The 16,567-nt window shown below is 40.1% G+C and overlaps 1 long non-coding RNA gene across 1 annotated transcript; it reads right to left on the reverse strand.

The window, feature by feature from the left end:
- Nucleotides 1–5,434: 5,434 nt before the first annotated feature.
- LOC130994660 (uncharacterized) lies at nt 5,435–8,378 on the reverse strand. The gene is made up of 3 exons (XR_009091861.1): nt 8,124–8,378; nt 6,330–6,411; nt 5,435–5,731 (listed from the first exon to the last, which is right to left on the reverse strand). It is a non-coding gene; the product is annotated as an uncharacterized LOC130994660 (long non-coding RNA).
- Between the last annotated feature and the right edge of the window lie 8,189 nt (nt 8,379–16,567).

The raw sequence follows: 16,567 nt of genomic DNA on the forward strand, positions 1-16,567 counted from the left end.
ATGTAAATTCATTTTCTCATTTCCAAATGATTATTTAATGGGGTTTCTAAGTTTCCATTGTGGTGGCGTTCCAACTTTATTCTTGCTGTAGCTTCTGGCACTTTAGCCAAAGCATTCACTCTCTTAGCTTGAGCCTACTAGCCTTGGGGTTGGGTTATACCTTAAGTTTAGTTCTAGTGCTTTCCTTCCATTTCCTTTTTCTTTACCTCCATCTTGAGGTGGTGTACATATCTTGTTTGTGCGTGAACTTTTTCCTTCTCCAATTTGTTGTAGTGACTCGGTGGTGAGAATCTCGTTCATTGCTTGTTCCTTCATAATATCTCCCTAGTTTACTAGGGAAATTGAAAATCTCATGTCGCGATTCATTTACGAACTCCTTTACGCATTTCTCATTATTCATTTATAAATGACTTAAATAAGCATTTTAAACTCCATTAAAAAGGAATTGATTTAAAACATTTTAATCCTTTTAAAATCCATACTCATAAAGCCTTAACTCATGCTCTATCTCATATTCTATCTCTTTACTCATCTCTATATAAACTCTCCACTCATCTCAAATCCTTAAGTTCAAGGATAAGTTTCAAGAAAATCATGGTACTAAGTCTCGATTTATCTCTCATATAAGGCTCGTCCAATCTCATTCAACACATAGACAACACAATCACATAAGGCATATAAGAAAACACAATCAAACATTATCAAAACATGCTCTGTTTTTACACTGACTCAACTTCAAAATCTATCCTGTTCTTACTTCGACACCTCCTGGACTCGAGTCTCATACCAAAAGAAAGGTCTTCGAGTCTATTTTCATATAAAAAAAAAAATAGAGTCAAAAACTCCAAGTATTGTAGGAGATATGACTGTTTTACTACAGTTTACCATATTCGGCAGTTTTGAGCAATCGAAAACTTGGATTTTTGAAAAATAGTAAATGTTGTCAAACTGAGCTCAAATTTTGTGGATATCTAGCTAACACAATAAGGTTAATACCATAAAATTTTGGAAAGCTAGATCACACAGGAAGCTACTGAAATGAATGACTCTTTCCCCTGCTCTCTGAAACTCTCGGTAGTAATGTGCAGTTTCGGTTTTGTATTTTATAAAAATAGTAAACGAAGTCCAAATGACCTGAAATTTTACCGATGTTCTCAAGACTCATGTAGAGACTTGGTATAAAATTTTCAAAGCTTTTTGACATTGAAAAACCGTCGATCACAGTAGGTCAGTAGGCCTACGAAATTCACCAAAATCTCATCTCAAACTCTTAAAATACTCAACTCAACATTCCTTTAAGGAAACTCATCAAAGCTCATTTTAAACACATATAACACTCACAAACATTCAAGCACAATATAATGCTCATCATACTCAAATCTTGACTCTCTTCTTACATCATAACCTCAAATCTCTAGTAAAACGTTTCAATGAACGCATCATTAAAATTCTCTTCTCATTTTCATGATCAAAATTACTCAAATACTCAAACACGATCTCATTCATCATATAAATCATTATACACATATAGATTCCCTTTTATCATGTACTAAACTCTAATGAAACTACATGTATCATCATAAAACTCTTAATAAAACATGACAAACTTTCACATAATGGTCATAAAGCAATTAGACCTCATTTTATCAATCATCGACTTCTCAAAATGTGAAAACTCAAAAACTCATACAAACTAAACTAAGTCAAAAAAAAAAAAAAAAAAAATTCTTAGCCAACAAAAGACTTACTCAAACATAATTATACACTAATATCATGCTCAAATACATATATCTTAAGCCAAAATAACTTAAATAACACATAGGCAAAAAGTCCTAATTTTTATTAAACTAAACTCTTTTGAAAATATCACTAATCATGTATAACCTATTGATCAAATCATAGTTCTAACATCCTAGGTTACCAATTAGCACAAATCAATATCATAAAACAAGATCACATATAGATACATATGTATGTCATCTTCTTCCTCAAACTAACACTTTTCATTTTTCATTTCTCAACCTCAAGCTTCAATCTCATCCATCATTAATCATCTAGATCATCTCATAAACTCAAATCCATCATCAATACATCAATTGATTCATAGGATCTCAACATCCCAATTTTAGGTAAACTAACCTAATAGAAAAATCTATATCTCATGGCTAATCATGAAGATATTCATATATATTAACTCAATAATCATCAATCATCATATAACTCAAGCCAATTCAAGAAAACAAACAACAAATTTCGTAGGGTTTCAAGCCCCTAATTTTCGAAAATTTCATAGAAATAAGTTGGGTGATTTTCTTGCTCAATCATGATCATATACTCACATATAACATCATACAATCTTGATCTATAAAAATAAGAATCACTTACCCAAGATTAAACAAAGATCAAAGTTTTCCTTTCTCACTCTTCAAACCAAACCCTACGGTCCTCTTGAAATCTTCAAGAATTGAAAGGTGTTTATGTTGATTTGGTGGAGGATTTGATCTTGATGTGAACTTGGAAGCTTTGGTGATTCATCTATGGTGATCTTTTGGAGCAAAATCGGAAGAGAGGGAGAGAAATTGAGAGTGGCCGAATGGTGAAGAAAATGAGGGAAATGAAGTGAATTTGTCTTGCTTAGGAAGGATGATTGGAGACCAAACACTATTCACCATTTAATACTTGTCCCCCCCTATACACTAATCCCTTCCCTTCATCTTCATACCACACGTCCACTTCAAGTAAGGCTAAGGAAATTAATCACATGCTTATTAGATTAAAATAATCATGTGTGTGTAAGGTTGTGTAATCTAGAATAAATCATGTATTAAGCTACATTAACAAAATCATAAAAGACTAATTACTAATTAATGCAATGCTATAACACAAAACTATTGTGACCAATATTTAAAATAAATATGGCACTAATATTAGTGCACTCACTCAATTATAATATTTCTCATCATAGGAAAAATAATTTGAAAATATTTTGTTTGGAAAAATTTTCATAAACCGACATTCTTTGATTTCTCGGTAAAAATAAATTGCACTTGCTTTGAAAACTTAATTAAAATTCCAAGTGCTAAGGTTATCAAATAAAAATCATAATAACTTGCTCACAATGACATACGTAACAAAACTCACATAATCAATCAGTCACGTAATTTCACATAATATCACGTCAAAGCAGTCGGCAAACACAGACAAACTAGACGTCTCTCCGACCGATTTTTTTTTTTTATCAAGGTTTTTCACTCTTTCTTTCTCGACTCTATTTCCAACTCATTATTCCTATTTTCTTAATAGGACAGTCAATCTCTCTGACATCTCAGTATTCTCAATAGTGTTAAGACACTATCTCACAACATAGGGAAAAGTACGGGGTGTTACATGTACTATCAAATTTAGATAAAATTCATGACTTCATGCATAATTTAAAATTCATGTGGCTCATATAAATACACTTAACTCATCAATTAAAACTTATGCACCACATTTATAAAAATTTTCCTTTAACTAAGCACATTAAAACACATATATAATGATTAAATCACATCAGATAAATCAAACCAGTTTTTATTATAAATGGATGCCGAATCCTAATTATTAATAATTAAGCCCTTAATCAGGGATTAAAAGTCGGGGTATGACATACTATCCACTTTAAAAGAAGTTTCGTCACGAAATTTGTACCACAGAAAATAATTCTGGGTACTTCTCATTCATGCTAGAATCGAGTTCCCACATCGCCTTTTCTTGATCATAGTGCTTCCAAAGAACTATTACTAAGGGTATCGACTTATTCCTTAGTACTTTAACTTTCCGATCTAGAATAGATTCGGGTCTCTCCTCATATCAATTGGATTCCTAATTCCAATTTATATACACGAGATTTACTTGAGAATAAGTTCCCTCGTCCTTTTTCGGCGGTTCATTACTCCTACCTCATTCCTAGGGCTCATCTACGGAGTATCCTATTTTCCAAAGACCAAAATGGTCATCAATCCATTTCTTGTTACCTATCACATGCATAACACTTTCTTATGAATCTATCTTAAAACTATCATAGACCAATTAACTTAAGTCCTCGTACTCGAACACTATATTACGGTCTTTGCTTGAACTCTGAATTTCTATCATAATGAGTGGTCGATATCATTTATAGGACAAAGACTAATAATTTCAACTAATTACAATGAGAAACAAATATACGAAGCCATAATTTGGGTAGTATACTACATCGGTAGACTAACACTTCTTGGTCTTATCAAACAAGGGAATCTATTATGACAACTCACGAGTTGCAAGGCTCAAACTCAACACAACATCAAAGCAAGGTGTTGTAGAAATTGTTCAAGAGAATCAAAAGAATGACCAGAGGGTATGAAATGATTAACTACTAGGTCGAACAAAATGACCTCGAGTATGAACCCATCTGGCTTTTCAACCGAAAGTTGAAACACATGGGTTTTCAACCCAAAAGACGTCTACTGAGATTTGGATCATGTGGACTGGCCAGGTCCAACATCATCACCTCCCAGTCACACGAGAAACATCGTCCCGAACTTGAAGAGCCATGAACATACTATACATAACAAAGCATAAGTTCATCATGACAACTAAACTTATCTTAAGGTTCCTTATCCTATTGATCTCAAACCCCAAACCTCTCTTAAGACATATACACACAGACATACGTACACAGGCAAAACACTCTTAAAATCTATCGTGTAGCAAAAGTCGATTCGATGTTCCGTCGCACTTGAACATTCGAACGTAGAGACTATGGTTCAACCTTTGATGCAACGTTTACCTTGAATTCGTCTCGTATTTTCATTCTGTGCTTTTCCTTTACCTCGTACATATCTTTTCATTCCTCTTTGTAGTTCAAAAGAACCATCATTTTCTTAAGGGAGCTGAAATGCTCTAAGTTCTCTTTCATTCTTCTACATCATCACCTTAAGAATCTAGATTGTAGAGATATCCTACTAATCTAGTAGTCTATGTTCTTTTAAAATTGTGATCATGCAACTTATAGCAACCTATGTTCTCCGGGAAAACATATGTCAATTTTTCTATCATTCGTCTGATCATAACATCATAGATTGCGAAAATATGCCATGAAAGGCAAAACATTCAACATTTCATCATAACCTGCTCTTCACATAAACATATTCATGAAGCATTTTAGAACATTAACATCTTTAAAACGTTGAAACTGCAGTTACCTTCTTTCCTTGATTGAGCACGATGCAATGGAGTGTTGAGCGGTGCCATATGAACCCGTATAAGTCTAAAGAATCAAACTAGACTCGACTCTTTAGAATAAGGTTTCTAGGGCCAGAGCGAACGAACCGCTCTGATACCACTCTGTCACAGCCCACTATCCCAATGACGGGTTAACCGGGGTTATGACTTGGGGTGAACAATAAGAAATGGAAATGGACAATTACTTAACATTAAAGTATATGGAAATGTCACTCATAGATAAAATGCTAGGATCATATATGATTATTTGGATACTTATAACACATACACATAAATGAGAACTGATTAAGGTGGTTTACCCAATAACACGTGTCACAATTTCATAACATAAAGTTATCCTAATCAAAGTGTTTTGCAGCGGAAAACGTGTGAGATATACATATGAAGATGTATACTCAAGGTTACATTTCTTGAAATGTCAAAGGAACACCCGCTCAACATCATTCCATTCCATCAACTGCTCAACCTGCACATTTAGAAATACATGCAGGGCTGAGTATAAAAATACTCAGTGGGCATAGCCGAAAATACATTCATGCATACATATATAAATTGAACTGCCATAACAGTAACACACAGGGGTTTTCTTAAATGACCTGCGCTTACTAAAATATTTCTTTCATTTTCATAAAGTCGATCGGCCGATCATTTTCCTTCATATGATCCATATCTGTTCCTTTCTGTCACGCGCCGGGAAGGAGGCCTCCTTACCACGGACGCCAAGACCGGTCGCAAGCGACTCGCGGTCTCCATAAGTGTACACGTTAACCCTAGCTAGCGACCTTTGACTAGCATAGGATCCCAATTGGATTTCCTTCAAAGTTGGCGAACCAACACAGATAGGATACATATAAAAACATAAACATTTTTGGCAGTCAATCATTTCATAAACATTTCATTTCATTTCATAAACATTTCATATCATTTCATAAAGAGCCATTTATCATTTGAACTTTTCATAAAACTGAAATTAACAGTTAAAACATATCATGCATATATATTCGTATATGAGGCCTACGTCACGCAGGGGATCTCTATATACGTATAGTAAAAGTAATGCCCACCTGATTAGGCAAAGCCTGAAGATCATAATCACATATAAACCTGTCTTGGGAAAGCAGCGCTAATCCCCCTGGTTCACAAAGCCTACAAAAATTTTATTCTTAATAGGTCTCGTGAAGCTAACTTAAAGTCTTAGTGGGTGCACTTAACTACTATGATTCATCACGCCGGGTTTTCAAAAATTTAATGAATAAATAATTGAAAACTAAACTTCTTGAGTTAAGGACACCAACAATATCCTTACTCGATTTTCTTTAATAATTGGAATTATAATTAAAACCAATTAAATCATAAATACTTTTATTGCAAAATATAATGCAATTTCATGTCATGCTTAGCATATAATAAGTAATTTACTTAAAAATATGTACATAATAATAATTTAATATTATTATGCAAATTAATAAATAAATTAAACTATTTAATAGTTCAATTAATTAATATAAGTATAGTCCATTTAATAAAATAATGCAGTCCATTTAATAAAAAAAAATCAGCACAATCCAAGTAACAAGGCCCAGCTGTTTTAATTAAATAAACTGAGCCCAAATTACTAAATAAAAATCAGCCCAACCAGTTAAAAATAGAAATTCAGTCCAACATAAAAAAATAACCCGGCCCAACTCTCGGCCCAACACCCTAAGCCCAAACCTAGCCCATCATTAAATAAAAGAGACCCAACTGAATAATTAAAGAAAGGCCCATCTAAAATAAATTTGCAGCCCATCTTTAGCTCAAAATAATTAGGCAAAGCCCAAACCTTCCTTCTCTTTTAAAGAAATTACCCACACACACGAAACATATGAACACACACACAAAACACTCAGCGCCGCAGCAGGCACCCTCTCCCCCCTTTCTTCTTCTCCGGCGGCGGCAGCGTCGCCGCCTCCGCCGCCCAACCGCCGTCGCCCTCTTACTTCTCAACCCCTCCTATGTCTCTCTCTTTCTTCCTCTAAATTTCCGACGACAGCCACCACCACCATGGCCGCGACTCCGACCTCTCTCTCTTTCCTGCCGTGACCGGGCAGCAGCGGCACCGCCGCCGTGCCCTGCCTCCCTCCGCTGAACCCACAGCCGCCCATCTCTCTCCACCCCCTCTCTCTCCGGCCGACAGCAGCAGAAGCCGCCGTTGCCAATCCAGCCCCCTGTTCACAGATCTCTCTCTAACTCACAACCATGGTCAAGACTCACACACCCACAAATCGAGACGGTCACCGGGAACCATCTCCCTCGATCTACCTCTCTTTCCACCTCCGGCACCAACGACTCCTCGCCGCCGCTGTGCCTGTACTCCCTCATCTCTCACCGCCTCTGTCTCCCTCTCGGATTCAGGCTCGCCGAGCCCCTGCTCAACTCACCGTCTGCACTTTCCGGCAACCGCAGCGGTGCCACGGCCGCCGCCCTCTTCCCCTGCCTAAATCAGCCACCACCGCCGTCCGTCGACCCTCTCCGGACCCGGCTTACACACCCAACAAACATATAGCATTATTCTTCTTCTTCTCTTCTATTTACCAGTACAGTTTTTTTTAAAAGCATTTATGTAAATGTAAAACTTGTGAAAAGTTATTCCAAAAATTCATGTATGTTTTTCTTTAACATGGGCTGATTTAGTAAAATATACATAAGCTTATATATATATATATATATATATACACACACACGAATATATGAACGATGAAAGCTTTCTGATAGATTAAAGCTTTCTGATAGATTTGTGGAACTAAAATATATCATGCCTGTGAAATTGTATGCTTATAGCTGGAATAAAAATCTGTGAAAAAGTAGTGGGGTAAAACCTTGAATCGGTGATTGTGGTGCTCTGAACTTGAACTCTATGTGCTCCTGTTTGACTGGTTGGCTGATGAAGTTATGAAGCTTCAACTCTCTCTTAAAAAAAATGAAAGTGTATTGGGTGATTGGTGTGAAGTGATGAATAACAAATTTGCTAAGTATAACTATGACGGATGAGCTTTGAGGGTGGGCATGACTGCCTGTACTTTGCAAAAAGGAGGGAGTAGGTGGTTGAGAGAGGGAGTAGGTGGGCGTGTGTTAGGTGAGGGAGAGAAGTAGGTGAGAATAAAATAAAATAAAATAAAAAGTCTTTCGGGTTGTACTATGAAAACTGTAATAATCGTTCAGTGTTTGCTTAAATAAATAGCTCGTGTAGATGCTAAATGCTCAATTTAAATAAATATGAAATGCATAAGAATTTAAATGACTGACTTTTACAAAAAGGATTTTGCAAATCGTTTGTTGGAATTAAAATAAATTCATTTTCTTTATATCCGGCGTGAATCATCTTACTTCTAAATTTCGAAAATAAATTCTAAATTTAACTCAGGGAAACGGGGTATTACAGGCAGATCCGGCAGAACGAGCAGCAGCGGCGACCGGCAGCGCGGCGACTTGCAGTCCAGCAGCAGCGGCGACCGGCGATCCAGCTGCAGCAGCGACCTGCAGAGCGGCGAGCAGCAGCCCAGCCACAGCGGCGTCTTGCAGCGCGGCGACCGGCAGATCCAGCAGCAGCGGCGACTTGCAGAGCGGCGACCGGTGCAGAGCAGCAGCGCGGGGAGCGGTGCTCCAGCAGCACCAGCGCGGCGAACCCGGCGTTGACTTCGACACCACCCCGACGCTGCTCGCTGCAGCCCTCTGTTCTGCGCGGCACCGGCTACCCACAAGCCCGGCGACCGGCGTCCCCTTGGCAGCAGTCAACCAACAGGCGGTGGCTGCGTTTCTGGTGGCCGGATCCGACAGCGTGGTGGACCGATCTGGTGGCTAGCCCAAAAACAGCACACCAGCTGTTTGACAAAAAGCACCAAAGTTGCTATGCGTTGCTCCCTTGTTTAGCTGCTGTCTGTTTGCTTTTTTGGCTCTTGCTGCAGGAGTTTTTTGGTACCACATGACTTCTCCGGGAGGTCTGAATCTCCCAATAGTTTCGAACAATTTTGCCTGCAATAATTCCCCGATGAATGAATACACAAAGACTGGTGCGGGCTTGGCTGGCGGTAACGGAGCAGATTCTGCTTTTGTGGAGGAACGAGAAGTTGCTATACCCAACGCCACAGCTATCTCAAACCCTAATGATTCGGATGTAGGGGGCTGATAACATGCCCAAATCCAAATCATATGCTGATATCACGATGAACAGGCCACCGAGACGTCCCGACCTACCTGCTCATCGGTTTCACTCATTACGTCCCACCAAAGAGGGAGAGCAGTTCTCCTTAAAAGTTCCACAGCACCTATATGCGCAAGAAGTCAGTAAGGAATTCTCTCATGCTATTATTGGTCGTCTTTTCCTTCGTAAAGGAGACAAACCTCAACCTGCATTGCTTCTCAAGGCAGAACTTCACAAAATTTGGAAATTAGAATCTGAGTGGCAACTTATTCCTCTTGGGAAAGGGTATTATACGCTGGTTTTCCGGACTCCTGAAGACAAAACTCGTGCTAAAGCCAAGCCGGTCTGGGAATTATCTTGTGGTCATGTACGTCTTCGAGAATGGTCCAAACACTTTGATCCATTTAAAGAGAATTCTTCCATGGCGAATGTATGGGTGAGGATACATTATTTGCCAATTGAGTATTGGCATCCTGAGATTCTAGCCGGGATTGGGCGGTACATTGGTCATCCTATTAAAATTGACGGAGCCTCGGCCCGTCGTGATTTTGGGCAGTTCGCGCGTCTTCTTATTGAGTTAGATATGTCCAAATCCTTTCCTACTACTCTCTTAATTGATAACGATTCTTTTTCGTTCTATGTTGAATTCACGTATGAGAATTTACCTTTCTATTGCTCAAAATGTAAACTTACAGGACATCCCATCGAAAAGTGTCGGAAAATCTCCGTTAAGAAGACGGTTGTGGAAGAGGATGTTCAAGATAGAAGTCAAATGCCTTTGGTTAAAAATGGGAAACAGTGGAAACCTATCTCTGGTGATGCTAGAGACGAGAGAGAGCATGAGCAGGAGACAGCCAAGGGAGATAGGCCGGTTGAGGTGGGTTCGAGAAGCGACATACAGGTTTCCGCAGCTCGTTCGGACCCGGGATGTTACTCACTTCAGAAAAATGATCACCATAAACAGTTAAGCTTGCCGGTTTCGGCGTCGAACAACAGTTTTGCCCTGTTGGCTAACGAAGGCACTGAATTGCTTGAAGAACCGGAGCAGCAGCGGCGGGTACCTCTTTCTAGGGGTAAATCTTTGGATGATTCCAATTCTGCTGAACACTACGGCCCTGATAGGTTGGCCGACTGTCTAAAACCTTGTAAAAACTCGGTGTTTGATCAGCCAGTCAACATTTCTGCTATCAATGATGGACATATCTCGGAGGAGGTTTCGGATGAGGATGAAGAAGTGAACTATGACAGCAGTGGGAAGTACGTTTCCACAACGGATGATATTGCTGTTAATAATGCCTTGAAAGCTCAAAGACTTGAGCAGATTTTGGCGATAGCTAAAGCGCCCATGCCAGAAACAGTTGCTCCTGCTAAGCGACGAGGAAGACCATCCAAACAGGACCAAGCTGCTAGGGCAGCGGAGAACACAGCAAACAGGCCAGCGGACACAAGCATTAAAAGTAGACTTCGTAACACGGGGGATACGTCGCGTACTTTTGTGATTGATACAAGTAATAGAGACAGCGCTCTAGCCATGGAGAGCGTCGCCAAAGAAAGCTGGGCGGAAGAGGTTGAAAGAAGCGGAGCTGCCTCCGCTAACATAAATTAATTCTGATGAATATTATTGCATGGAATGTCCGTGGTTTAACGGATGAATCCAAACGTCTGCTGAAGGAGCATTGTAATTCTTTTAGCCCGGTGGTGTTGGGCATTCTTGAACCGAAACGGGCGTTTCGGAAAGTTAGACAGAGTTACTGGCATTCGTTGAATCTTGTCCCGGTGCATCAAAACTGCCGGTCTCCTCGCTGTTCAAATATTTGGGTTTTTGTTCACTCTTCTGTTGTTACTAATGTTTTGTTCTCTTCTGATCAGGTGGTTGTGGTGGACTGCCTGTGGCATAGTTATGATTTTCGTATTGCTTTTGTTCATGGTTCGAATGACCAAAATGACCGCTGTGATCTCTGGCATGATCTTCTTCGTTTCGTTTCTGGAAAAATGGTTTTCATGGGCGATTTTAATGCGGTGAAAGGTGCTCATGAGCGTCTGAGTTTAGCTTCGCCACATAGAGGTTCTTGTGAGGAGTTTTGTAATTTTATTGATGACTCTGGCTTTATTGAATCCCCTACGGAGGGGCTTCGATTCACTTGGTCGGGACGTAGATTTTTACCACACCATGTGGAATCTGTTTTAGATCGTGCTTTGTTTTCGCAGGGTTTTGCTGATCTTTGGTCGTCGTTGGTTACTGCTGTCCTGCCTCGCCTCACTTCGGATCACTCTCCGTTGGTGTTGCAATGCAAATTGACAAACCCTTCTGGTCGGAGGCCTTTCCGTTTTCTTAATATGTGGACCTTGCATCCGACCTTTCAGGAGCTGGTGGCGACATCTTGGAGGGAGACTGTCAGCACACGCTGCCCGATTTTATGTGTTATGTTGAAATTGAAAAGGCTTCGTAAGGAGATTGGGGTTTGGAATAAAGAGGTTTTTGGCAATGTGGATTCCTCCATTTCTTCTCTCATGAAACAGCTTGAGACTACTCAGGGGAAGATTTCTGCTTCTGGATATACGAACGATCTCTTTGATGAGGAGGTTAGTCTTCAGGCAAAGCTAAATGTATCGTTGACACATAAGAACTGTTTGCTTCAGCAAAAAAGCCGTGCGAACTGGCTTCGGGATGGAGACAGGAATACTGAGTTTTTTCACCGTTTGACCAAGTTCAAGAAACGGAATGCGCCTTTCACTCGCCTCAAGATTGATGGTAGAGAGACTTATGATGCCACTATTATTGAGAATCATATTATTGACCACTTTACGTCTCTTTTCGCTGATGATGGTCGACCTTCTGGAGATCAGTTAGAGATTGATGCGCTTTTTCAGTCGGGGGTGTCTGATGATCAGAATGCGCGGTTGGTGAGTATACCCGATGAGAGTGAAATTGCGGCGACGGTTTTTAATATGGATGCTTCAAGTGCTCCTGGCCCTGATGGTTTCTCTGGTAACTTCTTTCAAAGTTGCTGGGATGTGATTAAAGCGGATGTCATTGCGGCTGTTCAGAATTTCTTTCGCCATTCTTATTTACCTTCTGGGTGTAATTCCAGTACGATGATTTTGATTCCCAAGAAGGATTCAGTTGACACTGTTGCTGATCTTCGACCGATTGTCCTTTCGAATTTCTTATTCAAGATTATCTCGAAGATTCTTGCCTCTCGTCTTGGCGTGGTGGCTGCGTCTCATGTTTCTGACAATCAATTCGGCTTTATTAGCGGGCATAATATTCATGATTGCATCATGCTCAGCTCGGAAGGTTTCAACTGTATGAAACGCACGGACAGGGGACGTAATATGGCTTGTAAAGTTGACATCCGGAAAGCCTTTGATACTATTCGATGGGATTTTATCTTGCAAGTTTTGCGAGCTAATCACTATCATGAGAAATTCATTTACTGGATTTCAATTATTTTCAGCTCGGCGAGGCTCTCTATTCTCTATAATGGTCAGCTGCGGGGATATTTTGCTTGTTCTCGCGGAGTGCGTCAGGGAGATCCCCTTTCTCCGATTCTCTTTGGAATTGCGGAGGATATCTTGAGTCGGCTTTTTAGCAGCTGCGTTGATTCTGGGCATCTAGAACCTATGCGCTATAGTCGAACTTTTCAGTTCCCTACTCACTTGTTCTATGCGGATGACGTTATGATCTTTTGTAAAGCTACGGTTCGGAATGCTAGAAAAATTCATCAGATCTTTTCGTACTACGACTCTCTTTCGGGTCAGCAGTGTAGTCTGGAGAAGTCTTGCATTTACTTTGGTTCGGGAGTTCTCAATGACAGGAAAAGTGCTATTCATCGTGAGCTCAGTTTCACTACCGGGAACCTTCCTTTCAATTACTTGGGAGTTCCGATTTTCGTTGGGCGTCCGAGAGCTTCTTTCTTTCAGGCAATTCATGATAGGATTGTCCAGAAGTTTGCTCGATGGAAAGGTCGTCATCTTTCTATGGCTGGGAGGCTTTGTTTAGTCAAGTCGGTTATTCAGAGTTCGATTGTTCACTCCATGATGGTTTACAAATGGCCAAAATCGTTACTGCACTCCCTTGACAGGAAATGTCGTAATTTCGTTTGGTCGGGAAATATTGATAAACGGCCCAGCTGTGCTGTTAGTTGGGGTAGAGTCTGCTCCCCCTTGAAAGAAGGCGGCCTCGGCATTAGATCTTTTACGTTAATGAACAAATCTTATTTGATGAAGCTGGCTTGGAAGTTAATTCAGGGAACTGTTTGGGCGCATTCCATTCTGAGATCGAGATATCTAAACAATTTTGGGGTTGCAAAGGATTCGGTGTCGAACTCTTCTGTTTGGATTGGGATGAAAGAAGAAGTCAATCAGTTGGTGGATGATTCTTATGTTTGTATTGACCGTGGTGAGCATACTTACTTTTGGCGGGATGATTGGCTTGGGTACAAGCTTGTGGATAAACTTAAAATTCCGATATATATGCATGATTTTCTGAGCTTCTCGGTTAGTGATTATTTTTATGATGGTGTTTGGCATTTCACGACATCCTTTGTTTCTCGTTTTCCTGATATTGTGGATGATATTCTGCGTATTCCGATGGGCGGCCAGAGGGATACGAGATATTGGAAACAATCGGTTAGGGGTGAGGTTTCGGCCTCTTTGGCTTTTTCTAATATTTGCCATCGTTTTCCTGCTGTTAGCTGGGGCAAATGGATCTGGGAGGACTTTATTCCGATGAGGCGATCTATTCTCTGTTGGCGTGTCCTCCATGGGCGCTTGCCTACTTTTGATGTTCTGATCCGGCAAGGGTTAATTGCGCCCAATGCTTGTTCTTTGTGTCTCCAAGATAGTGAGACGATTTCGCATGTGCTTTGGGAGTGCTCGTGTGTTCGCCCTATTTGGACTGATTTTTTAGGTTGGTTTGGTAAAGAGAATCTCTTGGGGTGCATGGATATTCATTCCTTCCTAGTTCTGGCTTGGAATCTCTCTTGGAGTTCCCAAATTGGTTCCTTTTGGAAGGCGGGAATTATCACTCTGATGTGGCGTATCTGGTCGGGACGCAATGCGCTTATTTTTGAGGATTTGTGCTTTGATAGACGTGCGGTTTTGGCCTTTGTCAAGGCTTACTTTATGGAGATTGATGGGGTTTTCCGGAAGTTGGGTAATATTTCTAATTCTTGGGCTGACTATTCGATCACCCGTGCGATTGGGGTGAGGAGCCGTGCTGCTCCTCCCCCCTGTATGGTGGAGGTTCACTGGTGGCCTCCCGTTGGTCAATGGATTAAAGTTAATACAGATGGCTCGGCGGCGGGAGCTCCTGGAGTTATTGCTGCGGGTGGGGTTTTTCGAGACAAGTGGTCTCATGTCCGAGGTTGTTTTCATTTTAAAGGCGGCAACGGCTTTGCTTTCGAGGCGGAATTGTTGGCTGTGATCTATGCTATTCACATTGCTCATACCCGAGGCTGGCGGCATCTGTGGGTTGAGGCTGACTCTATGTATGTGGTTCACCTTTTGTACTCTCGCTCGAGTGATGTTCCTTGGAGATTTAGGGCGTTTTGGCAGCATACTCTTCGCCTGCTTCGGGATTTTTCTTTGATGGTCTCGCATATTTACCGTGAGGGTAATCAACCGGCAGATATTATGGCCAATGATGATCGGCAGGAAGGCTGGTGGCCTTTTGCGATTGAGGAGATTAGGATTGCGGTTGCAAGGGATATGTCGACGCATAGTCATATCCGTATGGTTATATAAGCAGGTTCGTTGGTTCCCTTAGGCTTTGGTTGGGTTGTTTTCTTTAGTTGTTGGTCTCCTGTTTTCTTTCTTGGTTCTTCTTCTTCCGGTTTTCTTGAGCCGAGCTTCTTAGGGGTGATGGTTAGGCCGGAACTCCTGAAGTTGTCTCTTCCCGCTCCTGAACCGAATGTGAGTCTTTCACGAGTACTCTTTTTCCTTCTAAGGTCTCTTCTTCTTAGAAGGTTTTAATGAGGCTCGGTCTTTTGTTTGCTCTCTTTTGCGCTTTCTTGGATGTTTTGTACTCTTTTTCTTTTCCATTAATACAAGCCTTATTCTCATCCTATACCACACGCCAAAGATATAAGTGCACTTTCATTTCATCATTTTGAGCTTAAATAAAAATAAAAACTAAAAAAACTTGAACATTGTCTGGGACTTTAATGAAAATGGTCGCGTTTGTTTCTCAAACATGCTAAATTTGTGAGTAACCACATGTAATGTAACATGCAAGTGTCATGCATGTACACCATCATCATACATTTATCGATATTATGTAAAGTATAATGTTATACATGATGGATTTCATTATTTAATGCGCATGTGAAATGCAAAATATAATGTACACAATATATCCAATTTAGAATGTTGGGACAACTAATGATGGCATTAGCAATCCAAGGAAACACTAATTATAATTTGAGCTATGATTTTATTTTTATTTTTAAATACAAAATATATAGTGATAAAACTACATTGCACGTAAATGGAATTGAACCGTGTCGGACCTTTACGCACATAAAGGTGGAAAAATAACCATTAAGTACGTGGGGTAAAAACTACACCGTATGCAGACGAAATTGAACCTAATACCTCTTACAAAATATAGAATCCAATACCCTTTATAAAATAAAATTTTTTAATGTCTCAACTTTATTACTTGAGCTATACCTCATTGGCAATTTGAGCTATGAATCAATCCCATAATCTTTCGATATTCACAAATCTCCAGTCATGCATATCATATAATCATGACGGAACACAAACTCATTCACTTCTTTCAGTTGTGCTATGATACGATCCATATCAATGGTGGAGCAATTCGAGTAGCTCAAACTCCAGAAATCAAGAGAGAAGAGAGAGATTTGATAAACATCAACCAAAATATTTGTTCCATGATGAGTAGCTTAGAGATTACAATATTTATAGGCTGAGCATAATTGGGCTGGCGTATCATACCCTACTCCTTCACAATCACCTTGTCCTCAAGGTGAAGCTGCGCAAAATGGTGATGGGAATACATGATTTGGCCCACTAATTGCAAAAATGAAACTAAATAGTGCTGAAGTAACAACTACCCGCCACTTGCTTGATAAAAGCTCCGACTGGAAATTAGCT

This window comes from Salvia miltiorrhiza, chromosome 1 (genome assembly GCF_028751815.1).
Source record: "Salvia miltiorrhiza cultivar Shanhuang (shh) chromosome 1, IMPLAD_Smil_shh, whole genome shotgun sequence".
NCBI classification, from domain to species: domain Eukaryota; kingdom Viridiplantae; phylum Streptophyta; class Magnoliopsida; order Lamiales; family Lamiaceae; genus Salvia; species Salvia miltiorrhiza.